Raw genomic sequence first — 17,938 nt, 5'->3', positions numbered from 1 at the left:
GCGGGGGACTTCCAGTGTCAGAGTCACCAGCCTTGTTTCTGGTTCCACGGGGTGTACTCTAGGTTAAGGAATAGAATTGGCTTCAGCGCCTTTGGCCACGCTGAGTCTGGTCCCCACATTCACACTCACAGGGCCAGCGCCTCAGATGTGTGAAGGGAAGAGCGCGGGGCGCCAGGAGGTGGTGCGTGGAGGGGTAGGGGGAGTGACTGTGCTCAGCCTCTGCCCCAGTCTGGCCCCTGGTCTGTAAGACAGGGTTTTGGCACTAAGAGATATAGGCCTCAAGCACTAGGCACACTCCAGGAGCAAGACGCTCTACCGTCTGAGCGAGGCTTGGGAGGAAGGGAATGCTGTGCAGGGTGCTGGGAGAGCCCACTCAGCCCACCCACACCGACCCCACCGGACAGACTGCGACCAGGGTGCTAACCTGCCATCTGCATGGTCGGATCTCATCGAATCCAGTGGGCGGGTCAGGAATTATTTGAATACTCAGACTTTAAAAGCTAGCGTTGAAACTTCCGGTGCTTAGATGTCTAGTCACGGAAAGGCTTTGCTGGAAATAAGTATGCAAAGTATAAAATATACATTGTAGATGATGTATGGACACAGACCCAAGGTTGTGGCCTGAGCCACTGGAGCCGCTTTGTCCTGGAGGAGCCAGCAAAGCTACACCCAGATTCCTGACTCAGGGAAACTGAGATAGGGAGTGTTACTGTTTACGTTTCTAAGTTTGGATGATTTGCTTTACACAGTAGAGGTAAAACACACAATGTGTTACTTGATAGGACATGGCCTGTTTGGAGCCCCCTCAAAGTGGATCTTTTAGATCAGGAGCCCTGCCACGGGGCTTGATCTCTCATCCAATGGGGCCTGCGTGGCTTTCCTCCATGACACTCATTTGGCTCCAATTCAGGGTCAGCCGGGTCTCTTCCAAGGCTGAGTTAGGTTATTCTGGGACCAGAAAGCTCCTGAGGAATCACTGAGTTCTCCACTTTTTGGAGAATTCGGTCCGCATTAGCATTGAAGAAAGTGATACACAAGGCATCTTGGCAATTATTGACTTATGAGTTTATCATCATTATTTGGTCCTCAGAAGCCTCATCAATTTTGGGTACCTGGGGGAAAAAATCCAGTTTCTGGACCTGAACAGCTTGTGGTGACACCTCACAAAGCCTTGTCCAGGAGCTTAGCTAGCCTCTCCTTAAGGTCATTCTGTGCCATCTCCATTTAATATCACCATAAGTCACCGAGAAAAAGATGGACTAGGAGTGGATCCCTCTCCTAGAGAGTCAATACTCAAGAAATATTTATTGGATGAATAAATAAGTTCCTTTTACATTGCTGATATGATTATATATGTTTATATATTTATACCTATAGCTGTATGCCTCACTTTTCTATTTAACGTTATTCTTGAAGTGTCTCCAGGCCATCTGCAGTTTTTGTAAACATCACTATGAGGGCAGCACCAAGCTCCATATGACGGTGGCCACTTATGGCTGAGCACTCCACCGGCTGGTCCACACTTGGTCTGCCCAGCATGGCTAGTGGCATATATTTGCTTCACAGAACATCTTTACTGTGCCTATGTTTAGGGGGTATTTTCTCTATTAATAATCATGTTGAGGTGTGCATACATGTTCACTTGCATGAATATGTATTTGCTTAGGATTGATCCCCAGAAGTGGACTCCTTGGGTTAAAAGGCAGCAAGAAAGACCACAGCAGCCATGACATGCAGGGGCTGGCCTGGTGTCACAGCGGGGCCCTGATGTCCTCCTGCGGAACACAGAGTGAGTAGAAACAGGATGTGCTCTGTGTGAGGAGCGCTGTTCTCCAGCGATGTGTGGTATGTCAGGGTCAGCAGGAGGCTGTGTGGAAATGGTGGTTGGTAGGGGAGGAGGAGGCAAGATCCACGGTAACATTTAGCTTCCCACCATATTGTTTTCTTTATAGGCTTAGAAAATGCTACATCACCAATCAAATTACTTAAAGGATTTTAAAATTAAACTTGACAAACTGATACTAATATTCATCTGGGAGAGAAAATGAACTAGGAGAATTTGAGGAATTTTGAAAACTATATCAATTAAATTGGCAGAGGTAGATGGAGCAATGGAACAAAAATCTTAGATCTAGGAAAAGCCTATGTACATCTGGGAATATGGTAAATGTTGAAGGAGGTGTCTTATATGGGTGGAAAAAAGGAATAGATTAATGTTTAGAGAACTGATTGCAAATTTGGGGAAAAAAATTGGCAGCTCTCTTTCCCACCATTAACAAATGTAAATTTCACAAATATTAAAAAATTAAACATTTAAAAAATTATAAATGTAGAAAATGGCTATCTATATACCTATCATCTACCTTACGACTATATTTGTAAGTTACACATGTGACCAAAGCAAATGAATAAGAATGGGTGCATTTTTTAAATGTGAAAAAATACGTAAACTGAAATTGGCTTACAACTCTACTCTCAAATTGGAGAAGTCTTGTCTCAAATGGGGTCCCTGCATGAATTCTCAGTTGTTTTCAAGAGTACTTGCCTTGGAAATGGTCCCCTTCGTTGCTCATTTTGGGAAATATTGATGCATACAACAGATGGTACAGGAACCCAAGGGAGAAACAAGAGCTGACTGGCAGAGCTGGTAACTCCTCTACTGCCCCCTATTGTTGTTATTGCAAGCATCATCCCCACTCTACACCAGACGGGATCATGGAGAAAGAGCTATTCATTTTGTGCAAATCCATTCTATGCACATCAAGATTTATAAGCCATCATATGGGAGGTAATGACTCTTTTTACCAAACTATCCAATAACATTTTGGGTTGCATATCTAGGTACAGAGAATGCTGGTTAGGCTGATCCCATTGCAAGGCACAGACATGAGCTCTAGTTCTGACAGTTTATGCTGAGAGGCCGGAAGCAGCACAGACCCTTCTTGGTGGCTGCAAAACCAGACTTCACACAGGCCTGGGGCACTGACCATGGCCATTCAGATGTAACCACAAACCCTGGAGGCCCCATGATTTTGCCACACTTCAAAAACAGGCACTCTCTCGTTCCTCTCTTCTGTTTCTCCCATTATTTCTTTGCTTTCTATTCTTCCTTCTTGTACTGCATACAGAATTCCCTGATAAAGATTTACTTTGTCCAGCTAACTGCAATCCAACATGGTGTTGTTGGATTTGTCAGAGTTCTCAAAGCAGACCCCAGGGAAGGCTGCACTTCTAGAGCGTCACTTATCCAATACAGTAGCCAGTAACCACGCGTGGCTATTTAAAAGTATATTTATTAAAAGTAAAAAAACCCCACAAACCTAGTCCCTCAGTTGCACTACCCACATTTCAGGTGCTCAGTAAGCATCTGTGGTTTGTGGTAGCCTGTTGAATGCAGGTCCAGAACATCCCATCATGGTCAGAAGTGGTACTGGACAGCACTGCTCTGGAGGCTGGCCTTTGGCAGGCATGCATCTGGGTGGAGTCAGTCAGAGGTGTAGCAAAGGGTCTCAGGACAGGGGGCACAGCAACGTTTGCACGTGGGCTTGCATCTAACCTCTGTAGACAGTGGCCAGAGCAACGTTTGCACGTGGGCTTGCATCTAAACTCTGTAGACAGTGGCCAGAGCTTGGAGGCTAACATGCACATAAAGTTGGGTCTGGCACACAAGTCCTGTTTCCCTGCAGTGGAGAACAAGGCTAGAGAAACCCTGGACGCAGAGCTGGCCAGCATTCCCAGACTGCATTCTCAACGCCCTCTGGCAGTCAGCCGCATTCTTTGTGCTGCAATTTTTCTCATCCATAAATGACAAGAATTTTTTATTTCTCAGCCAGCTTCTAGCACAGTGTGGAATCCAGTGACTTATTCAGTGAGAGAAGCAGAATGCTAGTTTTCTGATAACTAGGCTAATACTTTGGTCACTAGCGGCCTCACTAAGGGAAAAAGAATGTGCTCACTGGCAAGTTCTAATGAGAAAGAAAATACTGTGGTCCCTTTGTCAATAATTTTCCAAGTGACTCCTTCTAAATACATTAAAAAAATATATATGTTATTGATGTTCTTAAGAGGCTTCCTTTTTTCTTTAATGTTTTTTATTTCAAAAGTATTATGTTCTTTTTATACAAAATTCAAATAATATGATGGATATAAAGTGAAGAATGATACACGCCTCCCTCTCCCCATGCTAATACAAATGGGCTCAACTGTGCTCACATTACATGCACCAGCGGCGTCTCCTGGGTTTGACCCTGGCAAATGTCTGTACTACACTTGCAGACCCCTCCTCCTGTCTGTGGCAGTGCTTTTGAAGTACATGTACCCTGATTTATTCAACCAGGTCTCCTATGGGTGGAGATTTAAAATCCTTCCAGTCTTCACTATTAAAACTTATACTGACACAAATACAGTTGCTAATTTACCTTTGTGTACTTTTGTGAGTCTGCAAGATCTCGTCTTAGAAGTAGAATTGCTGGGTCAGAAGGCATACGTATTTTGAGTTTCGGCAGCGATTGTCGAATTATCCTCCCCTAAAATCTTGTCAATTGACATGTCTGCAAAAATGTAATGAACGTGGCTGTTTCCCCAACCTTACCTTCCTCAAACTTTTCAGACCTTGCTAGATAACTTTTTTTTGCTTGAATTTGCAAATTTTTAACGATAATTGAGGTTGAGAATTTATCATATGCCTCTAGCCAAATGTATTTCTTCTTCTCTGAGATAACATTCATATCCCTTGTCGTTTTTCCACTGAGTGTTTTTTTATCCCTTTCTTTGAAAACGTTTTTTGCATATAAGAACAAAGGTGATCATCATTTTTATGGGCTAAGAAGCCTCAAGGTTAGTGGGTGTGGACAATTAAGAATTGATGAGGGCTTCCCTGGTGGCGCAGTGGTTGAGAATCTGCCTGCTAATGCAGGGGACACGGGTTCGAGCCCTGGTCTGGGAAGATCCCACATGCCGCAGAGCAACTAGGCCCTTGAGCCACAACTACTGAGCCTGCGCGTCTGAAGCCTGTGCTCCGCAACGAAAGGCCATGATAGTGAGGCCCGCGCACCGCGATGAAGAGTGGCCCCCACTTGCCGCAGCTAGAGGAAGCCCTCGCACAGAAACGAAGACCCAACACAGCCAAAGATAAATAAATAAATAAATAAATAATTAAAAAAAAAAAAAAGAATTGATGAAAATTTATATGCTCTGACCCATTTTTGCCACTTACCTGAATTTATTCCCCCAAACCCCTAAAAGTTCAGTAGAAGGCAAGAGCTATGTGTCCAATAATATTTAGTTAAAAACAATGGAAACAACTAACCCTTAAAAATGGAAACTATATGCAACATGGAGAATGCTTCTGATATAATATTGAATGAAATAAAGCCATATGCAAACTATCTGCATGATAACAATAACCATGGAAAAATATGCATGCAAATAGCCTCATTTAAGTGGCTTCTTCCTGGAAGGGAATATGGAAAACTGAAAATAGTGGTGTGTAAGAGAGGTAAAATTGCAGGAGACTCTTCTAATGAAAAACCCTAAACTAAACAAATCAAGAGATAAAGTGTAGGGAGCTGGAGAGGGTGGAAGCAGGGGCCTCAGAGTGAAGGAGCTCACTATGTGCTATCTGATGGACTGGCCTGTGCGAGACTTGCAAAAGACCACGCCCTGCCACACATACACACACCCTGCATTTCCCAGCATCAGTCACTGGCCTATAACTTGTCATGTTTGTCATGGCTATCTATGTTTTAATTCTATTTTTCTTAACACTTTTCTCTGATTTGACTTTGAATCTAATCATTCTTTCTATAATAGTAATATTTTGCTAGTTATATTTTCTTTTTCTTATATTTGGATTTTATTTTATTTTTTTTTACAGCAGGTTCTTATTAGTTATCAATTTTATACATATTAGTGTATATGTGTCAATCCCAATCTCCCAATTCATCACACCACCTCCACCCCCCCCTGCCACTTTCCCCCCTTGGTGTCCATATGTTTGTTCTCTACATCTGTGTCTCTATTTCTGCCCTGCAAACCGGTTCATCTGTACTATTTTTCTAGATTCCACATATATGCATTAATATACGATATTTGTTTTTCTCTTTCTGACTTACTTCACTCTGTATGACAGTCTCTAGGTCTATCCACGTCTCTACAAATGATCCAATTTCGTTCCTTTTTATGGCTGAGTAATAATCCATTGTGTATATGTGCCACATCTTCTTTATCCATTCATCTGTCGATGAACATTTAGGTTGCTTCCATGTCCTGGCTATTGTAAATAGTGCTGCAATGAACACTGGGGTGCATGACTCTTTTTGAATTATGGTTTTCTCTGGGTATATGCCCAGTAGTGGGATTGCTAGGCTAGTTATAATTTCTTAATGCATATAAAAATTAATACTGGGACTTCCCTGGTGGCACAGTGGTTAAGAATCCGCCTGCCAATGCAAGGGACACGGGTTTGAGCCCTTGTCCGGGAAGATCCCACATGCCGCGGAGCAACTAAGCCTGCACACTGCAACTGCTGAGCCTACGCTCTAGAGCCCACGAGCCACAACTACTAAGCCCATACACCACAACTACTGAAGCCTGCGTGTCCGGAGCCCATGCTCCGCAACAAGAGAAGCCACCACAATGAGCAGTCTGCGCGCCACAATGAAGAGTAGCCCCTGCTCGCCGCAGCTAGAGAAAGCCTGCGAGCAGCAACGAAGACCCAACGCAGCCAAAAATAAATAAATTAATTAAAAAAATTAATACCAAGCTATTAACATAACATACTTTGCATCAAAGTCTCCGTACTCAACTCATCACCTCCAGGATCACACACATCACAGGCCAGGGAAAACAGGAGACTAGAGGAACTACATTTTTGCTTGGAACATTGGTTCTGTTTAATAAACTAAGTTTAGATAGGACTCTAATCAGTAGAGGTACTTCGGGGACACAACCTCTTTGTGGCTTTGCCTCTGAGCCCTGTGCTGGGTCAGCAAGGCTGCAAATGGCCAGGAGCTGCACTGAGCAAGTGCTGGGCCTCCAGCTCTGGCAGGGCTCTCAGCAACAGATACCAGCCAGAAAACCAAGGGGTTAGAGATGACAGGCTAGCAAGAATTTATTCACAAGAATGAAAAAGATTGTTTCTTTCCTTATAAAGACTCTTACCCCAAATTAAGTGTTAAGATATTCTTTGGAATTAACCTCCTGGATCAAAACACCAACTCTGGGAGAACTCTTAGAAGCAAATAGCACAGATGTTAGGTGACAGTCTCAGCATCCAAATTTGGCTGCAGCTGCCCCAGCATCCAGCGCACATCTGCTTTATACTTAGAAAAAGTAAACTACTACTAAAAGTGGGGATACTAGTCCTGTCTTATATGTCTACATTATCTGGTCCCTCTGTTTTCCTCTATAAAGTTGGTGGATATAGGGAAAGCCAGGGATATGTTAGCCTGGAGAACACATCATTATACAAGGGCTCTGCTCTAAACAAATGTCATTCAGTAGATTTTACTTATTACTTTTACCTTTTTTATTTGTTTGTTTGCATTAGCACACACTGTTTCATTGACAACCTTTTTTTTTTTTTTTTCAGTGATGTTAAAAAACATCATAGGATGAGGAAGACAGGGATATGGTAAAGCTAGCTAACATTGTAGAAATAGTGAGCACAAGCTCCTGACCTTCTGTCCACAACAGCTGCAGCAGCTGGTTCCACAACACAGTAGAGGGTGTCTGTGGGGATGACGTACCTCACACACGGGTCTGAGAGTCCCAGCAGGCAAAGCTCTATCTTATTGCTACTGAGATCTGTGGAAGTGGATTTTTACCACTTCCTTTCGTGATTTTGGCCAGTGCTGAAAAAGTCTCACTACCAGAAGCTTTTCATATTGGGCTTCGTACCTGGTCTTATTTTCCATCTTAGCTTGAGGTTGAGTGTCCAGTGTTCCTCAAGTTGAGGTAAGAAGTTGGAGGCCTAGACGACATACTGTCAGTCTGTAAGGGAGTGTCCATGGGAGAGCATGACACCTGGATTCTCACACCTGCTCTCTTGCCCAGGTGGGCTGCCCAGGGGAGCAGTTTCATCAGTTACCACCATGCTTATGTGGGTCACAGTGCCTTTGCAGAACCCTGAATATCATGTCTTCCAACAAAGGAGGGCGACATGGTTTAGTAAGGGAGGCTCCCAGCGGAAATATAACAGATAGATCACCATGTTGGCTCACGTGGCACCCACAGCGGAACGAGGACTCCCCCAAGCCTTATCACGCAAGCCGCTCCTGATCCGCATGCCTCCACTGTATTCTGCACTTCTTTTCTCTCCTTAGCTGTTTGTGTTTTACAGGAAAAAGAGCACGTGATCATGTAAAGAAATGGTACCTGGTAAAACTATACAAATACTTAAAAACACACACACAAAAGTGTGTGCAGTACAAAGAATCTCCCTCCTAGTTCAGACCCCAAACTGAGGCCCTCTCTCTAGCAAGCTTTTCATCTATCCATTCAGAAATATTCAAGTATGTACAAGTAGTGTGTGTAACCCTCTTTTTTAAACAACTGGAACATTCTATGCTCATTGTTTTATATGTGAAATGTGACCTTTGCACTAACCAGGATGAGTCAGGTTTTCTTTGTGCACCCAAGGGACTTGAAGTCAGGATCCCAGACGTGGGTTGTGAATGGTGGCTTGTGAGTGCTCGCAGAGCAGTGATGGCGACAAGGACCCAGCTTTATTCAGGAGCACGCAGGCCTGGCGTCTGTTTGCCTTTTTGACTGAGACATTAGATAGACCAGGAGTATGCTGTAGACCAGTGTTTCCTCATGTAGGATGTTGCTTTAGTTTCTTGTTGCTGCTGTAACAAATTACCACAAACTTAGTGGTTAAAAACAACACAAATTATCTTATAGTTCTGTAGGTCAGGAGTGCGACATTGATCTCACTAGGCTAAATCAAGGTGTTAGCAGGGCTGTATTCCCTTCTGGAGGCTCCAGAGGGCCATTTCCTTGCCTTTTCCGGCTTTGAGGCCCTTTTCTCCATTTCTCCATCTTCAAAGCCAGCAGCACTGCATCTTCAGATCTCTCTTTCTGACCTTGCTTCCATCCTCACATCTCCTTCTCTGACTCTGACCTTCTGCCTCTTTCTTCCACATTTGAGGACCTTTGTGATTCCATTGGGCCCACCTAGATAATTTCCTCTTTGCTGTATAAACTAACATATTCACAGGTTCCAGGGTTCAGATAGGGACATCTTAGGGGGGGTCATTAATTTGCTTACCACAGATGTCAATTGCTATCACATGAAAAAGAGGAGTGAGGTTTTCTGTTGAAAAGTTGTATTTTCAAATAAACACAAGAGCCTTTGATATGCTAAGCTACACTGCATCTTTCCAAAAGAGTTCTCCAAAGTGATGGGGTCTTGTGTCACACCAACACCTGCCCTCCACACCTGCCTGAAACCCAGGAGGCCACCTGCATGCCACAGGCAAGGGCTTCCTGGCCAGGAGACCCATGAGACGCAGCCCTGGGGCAGCTTCTCCCACCCACTCCCGCAGGTCACCGGGGTCCCCGCCCACCGGTCCTGCCCGTCAGGCCACGCAGGCTGCAGCAGCCTCCCGTGCAGACCTGCAGCCTGTGCAACGCCCTGTGAGAAGCTCTCGCTATCCGCGTTTTCCGGTGCACGCCCGGCCGCCTTGCGCCCACAGGAGACTCCATGTGAGCCCCCAGAGCTGCTCAGCGAAGCCCGCTCCCGCGGAGGCAGAGGTGCTTTCTGAGCAGCGGCTGTTCATCCGCTAGGTACGTAAGACTGCCATATTGCCAAACCGACTCCCTGAAAGAGACTTCAGGTAACGGGGGAGTGCTTGTAAGGACAGCAGGCCCATCAACCCAGGGACCCGGCGGGGGAGGGGCCCGTTGAGGGGGCGGGGTCTGCGGGGTGGGGCCTGCGGGCCCCGAGCCGGGCTGGCGAGAGCCGGATGGGGCATGTAGTCTGCGCTCTCAGGGTCAGTGGTGAGGCTCCGTGGGTTGGCCTGGTCGCCTGGCCCCTGGCCCCGGTCACCCCTGCCCCTTGCTACCTAAAGGGACATGGTCCAGGCCCGCCTGGTGCCCGCCCTGCAGCCCTTGCCCTCCTGCGCCCACAGGAGCCCCTCTCCCAGTCCTCCGCCTACTTTCCCGGTAGCCGTTCATCAGTCTCTTCTCTGTGTTGCTCCTCTGCCAGCCCCGTAAAAAGTTTATTTCGTGTCAATTCCAGGGGTTTCCAAAGGTTATTTTCCATTCTCCACAGTAAGAAAGAGTTTCCGGATCTCAGTCCATTACCTTCCCCCCCTCCCCGTCCCCCCAACACACACACACACACACACACACACTGTAAATCAGAAGTTCCTGAGAACAATTCTTCCCCTTAACTGGAGAAGTACTTTAACGTTTTTTTTAAGGCTGGTCACATCCCAATAACTTGATTTCACAGTTCACAGAGGTGAGTCCAGCAGTTTGGGAAGCACATAAGTCCTGGGCTATGTGCTCACCAGTTGGCCGCGCTGAGATGTCTGCACCGAGTGCTGTTCAGAAGAGAGCGTGTCCTGCGCTTCTAGCACAGCCAGCCTTCCATCAGGGCCAGGCTCTGTCGCTGCCCCCATGTGTATATCTGTTATCATGCTTGGTTCTTGCAGCTCTTGTGGTTAGGATATTTCCTCCCCCATTTTTCAGATTAAGAAATCGAGTCTCAGGTGTATAAAGTGCCTTACTCAGGATCATGAAGTTACTTGGTGATGAAGCCAAATGGCCCAGAAATGCCAGCATCCTCTGCACTGAGTGCCCTATGGGATTAGAAGGACAGGATCCAGAGCAGCACTACCCAACTAAAAACAGAATTCAACCCACGTTTTAATATATTCTAGTATCCACATTAAAGAAGCAAAAAGAAGGATCTGGGGTTGCTTTTAATAATATATTTTATGTAACCCAGTGTGTCAAAAACATTATCATTTAAACATGTAATCAACATAAACACTTCTAATTATACAGTTTACTTATTTTTAGCACTAAGTCTTCAAAATTTGGTGAGAATTTTACACTTACAGCACATCTCAGTGCCCCATGTGGGTGGTGGTTGCCACCCTGGACGCTGTGGCTCCAGAGCCACACTTTCTGGGCTTGCTCCTGATCGTGTGTTGTCAGGCACGTTACTAACATCTCAATGTCTCCAATCTTCTTTTCTAGAAAATGGAGACAAAGTACCAATTTCATAGGGTTGCGGTGAAGATAAAATGGGAGAACCGACGCAAGGAAGTAAGGCCCACGAATGGCCCATCAGAGCTTCACAATTTTTAAGGCTATTTGCGTGATTGTTGGATTCAGGAAGATTTTGGAGTCAGATCGACTTAGGTTCAACCACCACTCAACGGCTCCCCCAGTTGCCTGTTTTTAAGCTGGTCACTTCCTCAAGCCTGACTCCTCATCTACAGCCTCTAAACCTTGGGCAGTGAGCAGCTGGTCTTCTCTCCTTCCTCTCCCAGTCTCCTCCCTGGTCCTCTTAGATTTTCAGTTAAGTCAGCCCCTGAACATGTCCTGACTCAGAATCATGGATTTGCCAGATTGGAAATGACGTTTGTTCTGCACTACCTCACAGAGGATTGCCTTCTGATGGAAGGGAGCCACCGGGAAGAGGGGCAGACATTGCTTAGCAAGGAGATGCATGTGACAATGATCTAGAGAGGTTTAAAAAACACCCACAGGAAGGGGCACTTCAGACCAATTAATCAGGACCTCTGGGAGTGGGACCAGTGCCACACATGGGATGCCAACGTGTGTGGCCATTCTCAGAAAGGCATGGAACGTATTTTTACTTAGAAAGTGCTAGATGATGACTAGTCAGGAGACTTTGTCTCCTTATCTCTGTTCTCATGGCTTCCAAAGTTCTGACAATGTGGTCTACCACCAGAACATCAGGTGAGAATTGAGAGGTTTGGGATTTCTAATACCCTGTCTGGTATTTTCATCGTAAGTGTCTTTGCTGTAGATATCTTTGCCACAAACATTTCTGCCAAATAACAAATAAGGCAATTTCACCTTAAAAATTAAAGTAGCAGTAAATAAAATGTGTGTAGATCCATGGCAATACTGCACAAATAACTGATTTTATTCTCTGGGTTGTACCTTAGCACTTGTCTTCCAAGTCTTTTGTTCATAGCGTTTTATACATATATATTTTTTATTTGTTGTCTTCTCATTTGTCATCACACTTTTTTCTTTATCATCACTAAAATGTCTTCCTTCCTTAAGAGAGGCATCAGTTTCCAAACACTAGGATGCATGTTTATGCATCCTGAGCTCTGTGTTGCATCATGAAATCTTCTGCAGTGTTTGTTCTTTGCATATTGTCACATGTCCATTGATAGACATTCCAAAGTTCTATGGGGAATGTGGGTTCAACCCTGTGCCTTCAAGATCCTTGGCCTCTTTCTCCTCCAGTGTAGTGTGTTTCAAAATAAACCAACCTTGGGGCAGATCATTGTCATCTTTCAGCTTGATAAAGCCACTTATAACGTCATTAACTGGAAGAAATGCTAATGGATTTCAACCCATTGAAACTAAACTATCAACCAGTTATTTTATCTTTCATGGCAAAGTTGCCTTATGGCCAATTAGTTATGAGGCAGAAATGTTTGCAGCGAAATGCTTTGTGTGAAAGTACCTAGAACCCTCTAATACGGTTCTGGTCAGCTGTGTTAGAATTTGTCTACTTTTTTCATATTAAAAAACTGAAGTCCAGCTAAATTTAGTAACTTACCTAAAAGAAAACTTAACTTGACATTAGTGTGATTTTATTACAAATCATTAAATTACAAATATACAAACATTACAAATCATTAAATAAAATCATTCTATTGATTTTATTTGTAATGCCCAAGCTAGACTCTCCATCCTCCTGGAAGCTTCTTGTTATACAGGGTGAAGGGGTTCTCAAGTCCATGGTGTTCACCTAATGCTCTGCATCATAAGAAGGCCTGACATTTTTGTAGCACTTCACAATTTACAAAGCAAATCTTCCACAGGCTTTTTCCAGCTGAAGATATTATTAAGTCCAGTCACAGGGATATGAAGTGTGCTGTTAATGTAACCAGCAAGGCCATCTGAAAGCCTTGGGTGAACTGTTGTTCAGGAAGCTTGTTGAGCTCTGACACCCTCTGGCCTGTTCACCTCCTCACCTCACTTTCCTCATCTGTAAAATGAAGGCTCTAATGATTATTGTTGGGGAAGTAAATTCCTACCAAAACAGAGTGCTCTCTGCAAAACAGAGAAGAAAGCAAGCAGTTTTACTAGTGAATAAGCATATCAGAGTACAGTGCACTGCAGGTTATCTGTGAAGAGAGATAACAAAGGCAGATATGCTACCCATTTATACAGTCAAGCTGCCACAGCTGTTCTATGACACCCTATTTTTAACCATGACATACATAAACTCTCATGGTTAACACACCTCACCTTCCCATAGAGGACTTGACTAAACTCACTTGGAAATCAAGGAACAACTTGGTCTAGTTAATCGCCTTTATCCAAGGGGATAATAAATCTCTGTTACAATCTTCCCTGCTAGCAGATGGTTACAGCTCCAAGAAAGGCACTTAGGTTAAACTCTACAGTGACAGGAGAGTGAGGTGTCACCTTCTCAGGTGTTTACATTTCAAAAGGGATGAACCCCAGTCAACTGCAAAATATTTCTGGGTTATCAAACTGGCAAGTGGCTTATCTTTACAAAAATGTATACACATACCAAAAGATTACAGAAAAGATTCACAGTCACTAAGTTTCTCCCAGAAATGGTCTAGGAAAGGTGGGGGAAAGGTCTCCTTCCCTCTTAACAACAGGAATAATTCATTTAAAAATGTATCCTTACAGTATTAAACAAGATAATATGTGTGAAGCATATAGCCCATAGAAAAAGCTCCATAACAAAAAAAAATTCAGAAAGCATGTGCTGAAATAGTTTTCCTTGTATTTATGTTCATTATACAGGATTTTTTGGATGTTGAGGAAAACCACTGTCTGATCGCACAGGCCCTCCACCTGGAACATTTGGGACAGAAACACTAGCCTTTTTTATCCTTTGAATGTCTCTGTCTTTGTTTAGTGACTGGTGAGTCTGGGCCAGGAAGGAGGTGTGGCAGGGAAGGGGAGACAAACCCTGCAGTCCCCACCAGGCACATGACCCAGGAGGCCTGGTGCAGGTGGTGGCCACATTTTCCCTCCACATCTGCCCATCCCCTGTCTGCTGAGCTCCAGTCCCTCTGCATCCTGTCCTGTGGAGACGTCAGCCCTGGAGAGGGGAGGAGAGAGGGAAGGAGAGAGGAGGGGGAGGTTGGGAACTGGTTGTGACTAATGTGCCAAGGGTATCCTATGTCTAGGATTTTTCTCATCTTGTTTAATCTTCCTAGAAATTCTGAGAGGTGAATATCATCACCCATGGGTAGATAAGATGAAATATGAGCCATTCAAGGACCAGTCAGGATTCCACAACTAGGAAGGAACCAACTACGTTGACCCGAGAGGCAGACTCTCCTTCCACATCTAGGGGCTTCCCTGAGAACTGACCCAAGGCCTTGGGTCTCAGATGAAGATCTTAACGTTACTTCAGACTCTTCTAGGAATTTTGCTAAACCCTTCAGTTTAGTAAATACCCATTTTGGACATACAGAGCATGTTCCATCTTCAGATTGTTGATGAAAATTCAATTAACTATTAAGTTAAGAAGAAAAAAGAGAATTTTATTTGAGCCAAACTAAGGATTATAACATGGGAAGCAGATCCTCAGAAAGCTCTGAGAACTGTTCTGCCTGTTAGAAGTCAGAGGCATAGTCATACACATTTTTTGTTTTGTTTTTTGTTTATTTTTTTTGTGTGTATCTTTTTTTTTAACATCTTTATTGGAGTATAATTGCTTTACAATGGTGTGTTAGTTTCTGCTTTATAACAAAGTGAATCAGTCATACATATACATATGTTCCCATATCTCTTCCCTCTTGCATCTCCCTCCCTCCCACCCTCCCTATCCCACCCCTCTAGGTGGTCACAAAATACAGAGCTGATCTCCCTGTGCTATGGTCATACACATTTTTGAGACAAAGGATGATATATCAAAATGGCATACTGATATTTTACATAAAGGTCACAAAGGATACATAGTGCATGTAAACACATACAAAGTGAGCAGCAAGTCACCATGACCCTTTACAGAGCTGGGAAAGAACACCATTCCTTTTTTTTTTTAAAGAGGGTATTAAATCATTTTTTGATTACACATGATAATAGATGATACACAAACTTCATTCCCATCTGTAACTTTATCTGGTACCATAATTCAATTTAGATATATTGCATAGGAGTCCCAACAATCATATTAATAACCAAAAAACTCCATGACTTTCCTTGGGTGACCATTTTAACGGTGAACTCCAGGTCAGAACACATTAACTGTCAGTTCAACTACACCAGGGTTTTTGAAAACAGTGGTTTCTCCACCCAAGCACGTTGTAAATAAATTTCGAATGGAACCTGGCATCACCCTGAAGGAATTCTAACTTCACACTCTTGGAGTAGTTTACCAAAATGGCTTCAGAGTAGACTAACTTTACACAGCACATTTTAAAAAAAGACATTTATTCAGCATCATGATCAGACTATTACATTTAGCAATCAACAGCTTGGGTGCAAAAAAAAAAAAAAAAAAAAACAACTACACTAAAACCCTTTCTTGGAATGCTTTACACTTTCCACAGAACAGAAACTAAAATAACCTGTTATACAATTAGTCACAAATACAGTCCTTGAGGTTTTTTTTTACCCATACACATGAGTATTGTCTAAAACATGTCTTCTTTGTATCAGCTAGGCCCTACCACCACTGTGCTTGGCTGAGTTCACAAATCTGTTGCAACCTGTGGCTTCCCTGTCACTTCTCTGGCTCTCCTCTCCTGCTAAGCTTTGTTTCCTGGCAGTAATTAAAACCTTCTGCCACTTCCATAGCTACTGCTGCTGCTGGAACTGCAATAGCCACCTTGGTTTCGTGGTTTGGCAAAGTATTGGCTTCCACCACCATAGGGGCCAGAACCTCTGCCTCCAAAGTTTCCTCCGTTCATGGGTCCAAAATTTGAAGATTGATTGTTGTAATTGCCAAAATCATTGTAGCTTCTGCCACCTCCAAAATTGCTTCCACTACCACCACCAAAGCCGCCTCCACCTCCTCTGTTGTTATAGCTGTCATAGTTTCTGCTCCTTCCATAGCCACTGCCCTGGTTTCCATAACCCTGTCCACCACTTCCATAGCGTCTGTTTCCTCCAGAGTAACCAGGGCTACCTCCTCTATAACCACCATCATTACCAAATCCATTATAGCCATCCCCACTGCCACCATATCCACCACCATCAAAGCTGCCACCAAAGCCACCTTGACCACCGAAGTCTCCTTCACAACCAAAGTTGTCATTCCCACCAAAATCACCTCAGTGACCACCACCAAAGTTTCCAGAACCACTTCGACCTCTTTGGCTGGATGAAGCACTAGCCATCTCTAGCTTTGAAAGGGCTTTCCTACTTCACAGTTACGGCCATTCACTGTGTGATATTTCTGAATGACAATCTTGTCTATAGAGTCATGGTCATCAAAAGTTACAAAAGCAAAGCCTCTCTTTTTGCCACTGCCTTGGTCTGTCATGATTTCAATCACTTCAATTTTCCCCAAATGTTCAAAATAATCTCTTAGGTGATGTTCTTCAGTGTCTTCTTTAATGCCACCAGCAAAAATCTTTTTCACTGTTAAGTGGGCACCAGGTCTTTGAGAATCTTCTCTTGAGATGGCCCTCTTTGGTTCCACAACTCTTCCATCCACCTTGTGTGGCCTTGCATTCATGCCTGCATCTACCTCCTTCACAATGGCATATGTGACAAACCCAAAGCCTCTGGAGCATTTGGTGTTTGGATCCCTCATTACCACACAGTCTATGAGCATCCCCCTTTGCTCAAAATGGCTCTTCAGACTCTCATTGTTTGTTTCAAAGCTCAAATCTCTGACAAAGAGCCTCCACAGCTGTTGGGACTCTTTGGGAGACTCTGACTTAGACATGACAGCAGTAGAGGGGGGAGACTTTAACGATGCTTACTTGATGGCGTCCACAGGCAGAAAGCAGAACACTATTCCTTTAAGAAGTAACGTTGCTAGCATCAGAAGAAAAAAGAAAAAAAAATTGATCTTTACAGTTGAGCAGGCACTCCCATCTTTGAGGAACTCTAGTTAATGTGTAAGGCAGACACACACTGCACATTAGGGAGGGAGGGAGGAGGCCCAAAGAAACACAGAGAGAATTTTATGTTTTAATTTTTTCTTGTCCTGCCTTAAAATATAAATTTTATTTCATCATCTTCCCCCTTTCGGTCATTAATCTTTCAGTAGGAAGCAGTAGGTGATCAAATATTTTGTCCCCCGATGCCAGGGTAGTTGCTTACCTGCCCTGGATCCATCATGTCCCTCGATGCCAGTCTTAACAGCCCCAGTTCTTTCTTTCTTTTTAGGGGGTTAGTCTAGTAGAATGCTTGGCAAGGACTGAAAGTCAATTCTAGGTTGTCCAATAGGACTTATGCCAATTTTATCCCGTATGTGCATTGTGCATGCCCATTACTTTTTATAGAACTATAGATATGATCAATAGTTTCAAGTCATTTAGACATTATTATTTTAGTTGGAGTTTTGAATATACGTTGAGAGTCACAAGAGATTGATTCTTTAAATGATAATAGAACACAATCAATATAGCCAACAACAATAACAGAGTCAGAAGCAGAGATTTAAACTGCAAATCCCCAGAACTGAACTATTTACCAAAGATTTCATTTAGACTAGAAAGGGGACCTTTCAATGCAGAAATTTGATTTTGTATGTGAGTCATTAGATGGT

General features: G+C 43.7%; 1 pseudogene; it reads right to left on the bottom strand.

The window, feature by feature from the left end:
• Positions 1-15,949: 15,949 nt before the first annotated feature.
• LOC118898418 lies at positions 15,950-17,110 on the bottom strand (annotated as a pseudogene).
• Between the last annotated feature and the right edge of the window lie 828 nt (positions 17,111-17,938).

Source organism: Balaenoptera musculus, chromosome 7, assembly GCF_009873245.2.
Source record: "Balaenoptera musculus isolate JJ_BM4_2016_0621 chromosome 7, mBalMus1.pri.v3, whole genome shotgun sequence".
Classification (NCBI taxonomy): Eukaryota; Metazoa; Chordata; class Mammalia; order Artiodactyla; family Balaenopteridae; genus Balaenoptera; species Balaenoptera musculus.
The sequence above is the reverse complement of the archived record's forward strand: the minus strand, read 5'-3'. Positions and strand labels throughout refer to the sequence as shown.